The 10,579-nt window shown below is 36.4% G+C and overlaps 1 long non-coding RNA gene across 1 annotated transcript; it reads left to right on the top strand.

Annotated features, from left to right (window-relative positions):
• Positions 1-4,231: 4,231 nt before the first annotated feature.
• Positions 4,232-7,427, top strand: LOC116423226. The gene is made up of 3 exons (XR_004233734.1): positions 4,232-4,542; positions 5,748-5,811; positions 6,758-7,427. It is a non-coding gene; the product is annotated as an uncharacterized LOC116423226 (long non-coding RNA).
• Positions 7,428-10,579: the final 3,152 nt, after the last annotated feature.

The raw sequence follows: 10,579 nt of genomic DNA, 5'->3' as shown, positions 1-10,579 counted from the left end.
TTTTGTAGATGCTAAATGACTGACTTAGAAGCAACTTAGTTTCTAAGGCTGGATTTAAACTCATGCTTTCCAAATCCAGACTCAGCATTTTATCCATATGTGTATAATTTAAGTTGTCCTAGTCCAGTCATATCGAAACTAAATGGCATTGATCATTTGAACTGTAAAAAACAAGATTTCCAAATGAATTTAATTTCATGACAATGCATGGTAGTTTATCCAGGATACCCCGTTTGATTAAATATTTAGGTAAACTGAGAATAGCCATAAATCATGGCCAGTTTAAAAAGAATTAGACTATAAAAGCTTACACTTTGTCATTCTGATAACTGAGGAGGCATTTCAGGTGCTTTGGTAGAACTGGGACTCTGGGTGAGTTTTAATAGCACTCCAAAGCTTTGAACTCTCTCACTCTAGCACATAATACTGGACTGATTACTGGGTGATCACATAGGACTGTTGTGGAGAAGATTCTATTTAAGCATTGATTGTACTAATTGGACTCTGAGGTCCTTTACAACTATGATTCTTTGTGAAGACCTGTTTAGATTTGGGGGCCACTTAGAATACCATTTATACAAATTGTTAACAGCATCTTAATATGTTAAGTGCTTAGAATGTGATGTTTGTCATGTGCTTAGCATAGTGCCAGGTACTCTGAAGGAGCTTAATAAGTGCTTTCCCCTCTTTACCTCCTATAATGTTCTGGATGCCAGGAATACAAAAGTAAAATTGACACAACCCCTGCCCTCAAAGATCTTACATTCTTTTGGGGAAATATTTACACACAAAGGCATATACAAAAGCTACTTTTCCAAAGCGCTTATTAGCCATTAAAAAGGGTTCAAAAGTCGTATGAACTTGTCATCTAAAGGCTTTTTGCTGAACTTTGAATTCTTGTTGCACATTCTGATGTCATGATGTAATGGGAGAAGCTCAGGCTTGGGAGGCAAAAGAAACAGCTCTCTCTATACATTGAAGGAAGGGATTGCATTATATGGTTAGTAAAGTCCCTTTCCCTAGTTCTAACCTAATTCCATTATGATCATAATGGCCTGGCTCAGTGACTAACATTTTTAGTGACCTTGGAGAAGTTACTTTAACCCTTTTAGTCCAAATAGGCATTGAGTAGGGACTTAATTATGTGCCAGAAACTGCTAAGTACTAAGAATAAAAAAACAAAATTCAGATTGTCTTTGCTCTCAAAGAGCTTCTCCCTTTGTAGCTCTAACATTCCATGGTTTATAATTTCATTTGTTTCTTCCCTCCTCCGACCCATGCTGATGGCTATCCCTCCACACCTTAATAGGTGATTTCATGAATTGTTATATGGAGGGAAAAATAACATGAGGGCTTTTCTTCTGGTGATAAGTCTGAACTTAGCTAGACTGATTTTCAGACAACAGATATATGAAGTACATCACTGGGTCCATGTTAGAAACCCTTTTCTGGTTGGCAGGACCTTATAGGACTTGTTTACTTTGGTCAAACTTAACATTTGAGGTTACCCGAGAATTGCAATAGGGTATTAGGGTATTAGACCTAACATCAGATTTTAATTGATCACCAAATCAATACCTACATGGCTCAGGATTTCATTATATTAAAGATTTGTTTATTAAAAGGAAATCAAAATGTGTTTCTTTTTGTGGTGTTCTTCAGTTGTCGTGCTCTGAGGAGTTATTTACCTTGCCTACCCCTAGCTCTAGATCAGCTTCAGGGTCCCCATGCATCTGAATTATTATTATATAATCCTGGGAGGAGAAAGTATTCTGTTTGTTGACAGAAATTTGTTTGGATTCTAGATAAATGGGAGGTTTAAAAATTTCATATTCATCTATATTTCTATGTGTATGTATATGTCATGTGTATGTGTATATATATACAAACACACACAAAACATACATATACACACATCTACACATATGCATGCACACATGTGTATACATATATATGTATTTACATATATGTGCATACATTAAGCAATTGTGTTAGATCTCAGCTATCACCTTTGCCAAATGCTCATCAATCATCTTCCTTAGCAGTAGTGATTTGTGATAATGCTAATTATGGAATGTTTAATGCCTCCCAGCCTGGCTCCATGATTTATTTTATATGAGTAGTACTTCTCCTGACACAGACTGCAGCTCTCTAAGCATTCAATAAATGGTCTTTGAGAGTTACTGGACCAGAAGGATTTATCACTCTGTAAGTTGTCATTGGACCTGTACTCAAAGCCTTTGCAGCTTGCTCAAGTATCTTCCCTGCTTGTACTTAGCTGGTGGGCCTTAAGGTCTCAGATTTTCCTGAGACTTCTATATTGAGATGAATCATTAATTTAAGACTTTAGAGGAGGGAAGGCAAAAATAAAGGAAAGCCAGAGATAATCTCTAAACCAACCTATCTTCAGAACTGTAATAAGTAGTCAACAATTCTCTTCATAGGAATACCAAAAGCAATCTCTAGTTAGCTGCTTTCACCACAATACTCATTAGCTATGGATAAAGAACACTTATGTACATAATATCAATATACCACCTAGCAGGGGTCCTCAAACTATGGTCCACGGGCCAGATGCGGCATCTGAGGATGTTTATCCCCCTCACTCAGGGCTATGAAGTTTCTTTATTTAAAGGCCCACAAAACAAAGTTTTTGTTTTTACTATAGTCCTGCCCTCCAACAGTCTGAGGGACAGTGAACTGGCCCCCTATTTAAAAAGTTTGAGGACCCCTGTTATAGTATGGTCTTTTTCATTTTTAGTTTAGTTTTGTTTGTTTGCTTGTTTGTTTTGGAGGCAACTAGGGTTAAGTGACTTGCCCAGAGTCAAATACTAGTAAGATTGTGAGATTGGAGTTGAAATCAGGTCCTCCTGACTCCAGGGACTAACTGCCCCTAATATGGTCTTTTCTATGGACCCTCATGCCTTACTTACACCTTTAATTCTAAGACTGGTATATATTCACCCTTAACTGCCTCATATAGAGAGAACTCTTATATTCAATGTACCTATTCTTAAAATTAAGCATATTTCATAGCAATACACACATTCTGGGCAATTTAGGGATAGGGATCATACTTGTGGTGTTATTGATGTGGGGAACTCTCCAGTGCTTCCATTAATGTAGTCTGGTACTCTTCTCCACACCTTAAACTTGTCTTACTTCACAGAGTCAACATAAATGTGTAAAAGAGGGAACTTGGACCCAATTTTTTTCTGGTCTAAGGCCCATTTTTTATGTTGCAGCAAATAAAGCAGCAGCTAAAACACTCCATTTTCAGACACACACATGTGTGTGTACATATATTATACAAACATATGCATGCATATATGTATGTGTGCACATATATTATACATATCTATATTATGTATATGTATATCTACATATATTGTTGTTTTATCATTCAGTCATGTCTGACTCTGTGGCCCCATGGACACTGGATGTGAGATATTGGAGTAATTTCCTATTTCTTTCTCCTCATTTTACAGATGAGGAACTGAGGCAAATAGGATGTAAGTGATTTGCCCAGGATCACACAGTTAGTCTCTGAAGCTGAATTTCAATTCAGATCTTCTTGACTACAGGCTTGGTGCTCTAGCCATTGTACCACCTAGCTGCCATTTATATATACATATGTACATGTACATAAAAATATATATTTACAATATATCTTGGTGTATGTATATATGTATATTTAGAGAGACATATATAGCCTTTTCAATTTGAAAGTGAAGTTCTGATTCGATACTTTGTGATTAGTAAGAGGAAGTATTTTAATTTCCACTTTATAGATGAAAATTGAGGCTCAAAGAGATTTGATTTGCTTAAGATAACATAGTACATAAATAAGAAGCTATACCCATACTTTGTTTTATCATAAGTGATAATTGAAGCCTCTTTTATTACCTTATGTTCACCTCTGCATGTTGGAAACTTATCTTTTTTTTTTTTTTAAAGTGTTTGGATATCAGTGTAACACTCACAAAGTCTATCTGTTATTCTTTCTGTTTCATCATATGACTAAAATAGTCATTCAACAAGCATTTATTAAACTCTTCTTGTACACCAGGTATATTTTTACACCAGGTCCATCTTATTTTATGATCACTTACATTCATTTATTTGTCCCTACCAGTGACAATATACCATAACCTACTTATCTCTACCATATACTTTTCCATTACCCTTTATGTCACCCAGAGTTTTGATTCTATTGAGATCACAACATTATGTAATTAATCATGACACTTGATTTTAAAAAGTGAGCTTCTGTGGCAGAGAATATCTGAAGATACTCAATACTGAATACTTTTCCAAGTGCAATTTCTCTTTTTCAGTTTTAGATCCAACTTACTGTCCACCAGAAAGAGCTATCCAAATCAACTGATGAAAGAAGGTGGGAGGGAAGGAAGGAAAGAGAAAAAAAGAAAGAGAAAGATCCTTGTAACAATTATGCATAGTTAAGCAACATGAACTCCACCATTTGTCATGTCCAAAATATGTGCCTCATTCTGCATGTTGAGCCCATCACCATGTTGAAAGGTAAGTAGCATGCTTCATTATTAGTCCTTGGGAATCATGTTTGGTCAGTGTTTTGATCAATTATTTAAAGCTCTCTAAGATGAAGGGTTTGGTTTATTATATAAAAACAAATCATAAAAACCAAACCCTTCTTTTTACAAGTAAACTAAAGCCAACCTCACCAAACTAATTCTAAATTCGGTGCTCTTGGCCCCTATTCCTATATACTATTTCTCAAGATGGGACAGTAGAAGGGACAAGGATATCTGAAAAATAAAAAAGTGGATCAAGAAAGAGAAAGAAGGTGGTGTAAAGAAGAAAAAGGAGGAGGGGACTTTGTTCCAGATAGACATAGAATGCCTGAAAACAAGTCTCTGCAGGAATCTTGTTAGGGATGCACCTGTGTCTGGGGAGAAGCTGAAAAATTGAAGATGTGAATGTAAAGATGGAGGAGTAAGTATAGCCTCTAGTTCTCAAACAGATTTAAGTTTTCAGGATTGTTAACTACTTGGACATACTTCTGAACCATCAGAAATCATAAAGTGTCAAAGCTAGAACCAAAGCAACTCTGTCGACTACAGAACAGTGGTGTCTTAGAAACAAGGATTGTTTCTTCTTTTATTTTGCTTTATCAAAAACAACAACATAGTGAGGATCATATGAAACTCCTTCAGTCCTGTGAAGCTTTAGATTTCCCCACTGGGGGCCTGCATTAATTAGGAAACTATGCAGTCTCACACCTTGGGGCTTTGAAACACTTTGCTCATTTTTTCTCCTCCGAGGAGAGAAAATGCTTTTTGTTGTTGTTGTTTTTTATAGAGGGGAGGAGACCTCAAGACATAAGACCCCTCTTTCCACTGCTGCAAAATGTGGCAAAACTATTGCTGAGGTTTCTCAGAGGACTTTTGGGGAAAATCATGGGTGATTATAAGGATCAGGAAAAGAACAGAGGGACCCCAGGAAAACAGAGGGTTTCTAACATCAATGAGCAGAGTAAATATTGGGAATTAGATTAGCTGAAGAGCTGTCTGGACTGAGACACCACAATAAAATTAGATTAAAATGAAAGACCCCATCCCTGCTCTGTAAAATCATGAGATCTGAAAATAATAAGTAGCATCAGTAAGACAGAAGAATATTTTTCTAATGAGAATGGGAAATGAAGTAGAGGAAGAAAGCTTTATTTATACAGCGTGGCTTTATTTTTCCTTTCTTTTCTTTTCAAGGATAAAGACACAAAGGACCAACAGAGATGGAGAAGAAAGAGGGCTGGGCAGGAAAAGAGAGCAGGTAGAGAATCTTAGAAAGTACTTCTATGAGAATCAGAGTCATAACTAGGGTGAGATGATTGGGACTTTGACCTGGGGCATTTCAACATTTTTGATATCATTCCCCATATCCTTGTCTTACAATTCTCCTTCACTCCCACACCACTGCCCCATTATCTCTTACTCATTTAGTCTTGAGATTCTTCTTCTCACCATTATGCACCAGTCCCAAGATAGTCCAATACACCCCAGGTATATTCTTGTGTCCTTAGCTCAAGGGAGGCAACCTCCACCAGAAGTCTGTTTGTTCTTTTCCTGACACTTATAATGACAACTTCCACTTTAATATTAAGGAATATGGGGAAGATTCTGGGATATGGTCCACCCTTCCCCCAGTACAGTAGACCTAGAGAGTACTAAACAAAACCAAATGCAATGAAGGTAAAGGTTGACTTAACACCAACCAGGTAAGATCCTAACATCCTCTAAAGTTGGGGAGCTGTCACCTACTCCAATCCTGCCCAGTTTCTTCCACAGTAGTAGTTTCAGGGAAACATAGGATCTTTCCCTTCCACCTGAGGACCCTGTTTCTTAAAGTTTTTCTCCCATAATCTTTCTCTTCCAACGGCGATGTTTGTGCCAGCTCCCAAAATTATCAGTTATGGAGCTAATGAAAAACGAAGCCACATTATCTGCTCAGTGAATTCCTCATAATAATGATTGATTAGAAGCTAGAGGCTAGGATAGGTTGGAGAAACTTAGATGATGATGTCAGAGACCAGGGCGGAGAGAATTGGGGTAACAGGAGTTTCAACAGAAGACAGGTAATAATGTTCATTATTCAGTTTTCATGTCCTTGAGAGCAGATGTCCATCAAATATATTTTCCATTGACACAGTTACCCTATATATAGACCTAATTGTTTGTTTTTATTTTATTTTCTATATTTGAATGCTGGCTCCTTAAAGGTTGGAAATGTATGCTTCTTTGTATCACTCAGTGCTTAGCATAATGCCTATCACCTGCAAAGCACATTTTAAAAATCCCATCTACTTTGTCTCCCCAGCATTGAGTATAGTGTCTCTGCTTAGTCAATGTTCATTTATTCTTTTCCAGGGGAGAAAGAAGACTGAGCAGTGACCCTAGAGACAGAGACCTAGATTTTAATTCTAGCTTTTCTCCTTCCTATCTATATGACCCAAGAATTATTACAACTCAATTTCTTTAAAATGAAAAGTGATATTAGATGATCTTTAAGTGCTGGTAATGATTAAACACAAGTTTTCCAAAACAGAACACCACACTTTCAAATATAATCTATGTTATTAACATTTCCCCCCACACTTTCTTAAGCCTAGACAATCAACTAAACAATAAATCAAGGCTAATTTGTAGTGTTTATCTATTTCAAGGGTATAAATGCCTCAAGTGAAAATTTTACAAAAGGTTTTTTTAAAAAGTGAGCTGTTTTTAGCAAACCTTTGGGAGTCAGTGATTCTCACTAAATAGAACTTTAAGGAACCAGCACAGGTCCTGAAGTGCCAGTTGGAGCAGGAGGGACGGCAAAAGCTCCAGTGGAAACAAGCAGAGTCTGAAGAGGCAACTACAGAACTATTCAACACTTGACTTTTTACTTCTTAGGTAGGTTTAATTAATTACCAAGCATAGTGGTGTGCAAAAGGCATGGGACAAATAATATATTTGATATGATTTCTTTGTGATAGCAATGATCATGTGATTGTACTTCAACTGATACTAGTTTCACTCAGAATGCCTGACTTTTACCAGAAGAAATAGGATCAACTTGTTTTTTTTCCCCTCCCTTTACACATATATTTCATTGCTTCTTCCCCTCTCCCCATTTTTAATTCCATAATTATTAAGAACATATATTACTCCAAGTAACATGCAGAAGTTTTAGATCTTGAAGTATACCCTTCAATAACTGCTTGAGTTATTGCACTGGCTGTTGCTGCATACAAGTATTTCAATGATCATTCAAAGCCATAATGAAACATTCTTGGAGCCAAGATGGTAGAAAAGCCCAGGAAGCCTGTGCTTTCCCCAGTTTCTCTCAAAAAACAACCCAACCAAAGCCTCTAAACAGATTTTAGTGCAACAACTCACAAAAAATGGAGTGAAATAATTTTCCAGCTTAAGATTATTTAGAAGGACTTCAGGAAAGCTCCATCTCCCTTTGTGAAAGGGAAGCTTGGCACAGTTTGAGCAATCTAGCAGAGGGCTTTTAACCATATCACAGATCAGCAGAGGAGGCATCTCAGTTCTGGCTCAGTGGGACAATGACTCAGTAGGTCATCAATTAAACTTTCAGACACAGGTCAGAAGCAAATTGCAGGATCCCTGGCACAATAGGCCAGACCAATCCAGGAGAGTGGGAAAATTGGCAGCATCTCTGGCCCCAGTGTGGAAAACCAGTGAGAAACCCCTGTCACTCTGTAAGAGAAGCTTGGGACAGTGTCTCCTGTGCTCTAAGAGCACATAGAATTATTCTGGAATTGTATAATTCCTAAATAGAAATGAAAAGATAGGCTATGATTTTTAGTATGTATTTTTTCCATGATTTTTTTTAATAATTCATGAAAGCTTAAGATTTTTTTCTAAAATATATAGATACAACAGTCTTATTTAAACCCCATTAAAACCTATAATCAAAGCTAGACTTGAAGAAAATGTATGATTTAATAAAGGTAAGTTTAAAATTCAATAAAAAGTGTGTTTTTGTTATAGGCCAGAACTTGAAACAAGGTATTAATTCCCTGGAATTGATAGAAACAATGTTTATGTACTTAAATTTACAACTTTGAGATTTCACACATTAGCTCACACATTAGAGTTCACAAGTCCAGGAGATTCACAAGTCAGGAACCCACAATCCCACTCTCTCAGAGGAGGAATCAACCTTTGAATTCACATCTCTAAAAGAACATATAAAAGGACAAGCACTAGAGACTTTTGGGAGATTGAGAATGAAGGATTTAGAGGGAACTGGAGACTGAAGCTGGCAGAGGCAAAAGACTAGCAATGAGAGCTCTCAGAACCAAAGAAAGTTAACCGGTCTATTTTGGAAGAGACAAAAAAAGGACTGGACTTTAATACTTGGCTGTATTTGAGGTGATTATTGAACTGGACTGAAACTAAGGCTGCCTCCAGAAGCCCCCCAAGAAACCTGCTCCCAGAGAACCATTATATTTTTGAAAAGAAGAGAACACCACATTATTTCATGATGAAGTATTGAAGAATGTATATTAAAATCTTGTGAACTCAATGACAAATCATATAAAACAAGTAATTGTAGCAAAAGGATATTGCAAGTTAAAGTTTTTTTAAAGATATAAACAATAAAGTTTTAAATTAGTTGTATAATATGCTGAATGTCAAATTTACTTTTTTGAAATTTATACCAGCCAATTTGCATGTTGCTATATTTGTTGAACAACTCCTAGGACCTGATATTGTTCTCAGTGCTGAGGAATAAAAACATTCTATGATAAATAGTTCTTGCTCATAAGAGTGATTAATAACTATGTGTTGGACTCGTAGTGATTTCACAAAGACTTTCTGATTAGTTCCTTATGATTAAATAAGTGTTAAATAATCAGAAGAAAGGCAGATGTCATTCTTACTGGAGCAATAGGTTGTGAGGATAAATAATGCTAGATAGGTTGAGGCCAAATCACAGTGGACTTTAAAAGTCTGGTAGCAGAGCCTGGACTTATTATGCTCAATAATAAATGGCAGGAGAAGTAATAATCACTTGCATTTCTATGTGGGGAGGGTAAATATAGTATAGTGCAAGGACAGAACTCTAGAAGACCCGATAATGAAAATTATTTTAAACTCACTTGGAAAATGCTTGCCCTATGTTTTAAAGGAGGTCAGGGGAGAAAGAATAGACTGAATAATAGGCTAGTGTCATTCCATCAACCTCCTGAAAGAAATATTCAAAAATATGCCTTTCACAACAGTGAGTCAGCCTCATGTTATAAAAGGTGGCATCTCATGGGCCTGATTTGTAAGCAGGAAGAAGGATCATAGACTTAGAACTTACTATCTAGTCTATCTTATTTTATAGAGGAAGACATTAAAAGACAGAGAGGTTATGTGATTTTTCTGGGGTTAAGGTAGTGCTACAATTTTTCTATGACAAAACATAGCTTTTCTGGCTCCAAGTAAATGTTCTCCATTAATGGAGGTGGTGAAATATCCTAAAATGGCAGTCCTGCAAATCTCATTTCCCTTCTATAGCCAACAATACATATTATTCTGGGGATTCCAGACTTCTTTTCTGGGTTTTCTCTTTTCTCTCTTTCTATATGTTTCAGTGGCCTGAGAATCAGACTTATTTAAATCCCATTAAAACCTGTGAGTTACTATCAAAGTTAGACTTGAAAAAAATGTACTACTTGGCAAAACTAAATTTAATATTTTATTTGAGAGAAGCATGATTACATTGTGACACATTAAAGAATGTACATTGAAATCTTGTAAATATAGGTATATATGTTTATACATACACACACACACACACACACATATATATCTGTCTACAAGCATACCAGCTCTCATGAATTAAACCATCATCTTTAAGTACCTGGCTCTCAATTTTTTTTCTTTTTCTTTTTTTTGTTAACTGAGGCAATTGGAGTTAAGTAACTTGTCCAGGATCACACAGCTGCAAAGTATTAAGTGTCTGAAGTCAAATTTGAACTCAGATCCTCCTAACTTCAGGGCTGGTGCTCTATCCACTGAGCCACCTAGCTGCTCCTCTC

The sequence above is a fragment of the Sarcophilus harrisii genome, chromosome 1, assembly GCF_902635505.1.
Source record: "Sarcophilus harrisii chromosome 1, mSarHar1.11, whole genome shotgun sequence".
NCBI classification, from domain to species: domain Eukaryota; kingdom Metazoa; phylum Chordata; class Mammalia; order Dasyuromorphia; family Dasyuridae; genus Sarcophilus; species Sarcophilus harrisii.
This window is presented reverse-complemented; position numbering and strand designations above follow the sequence as displayed.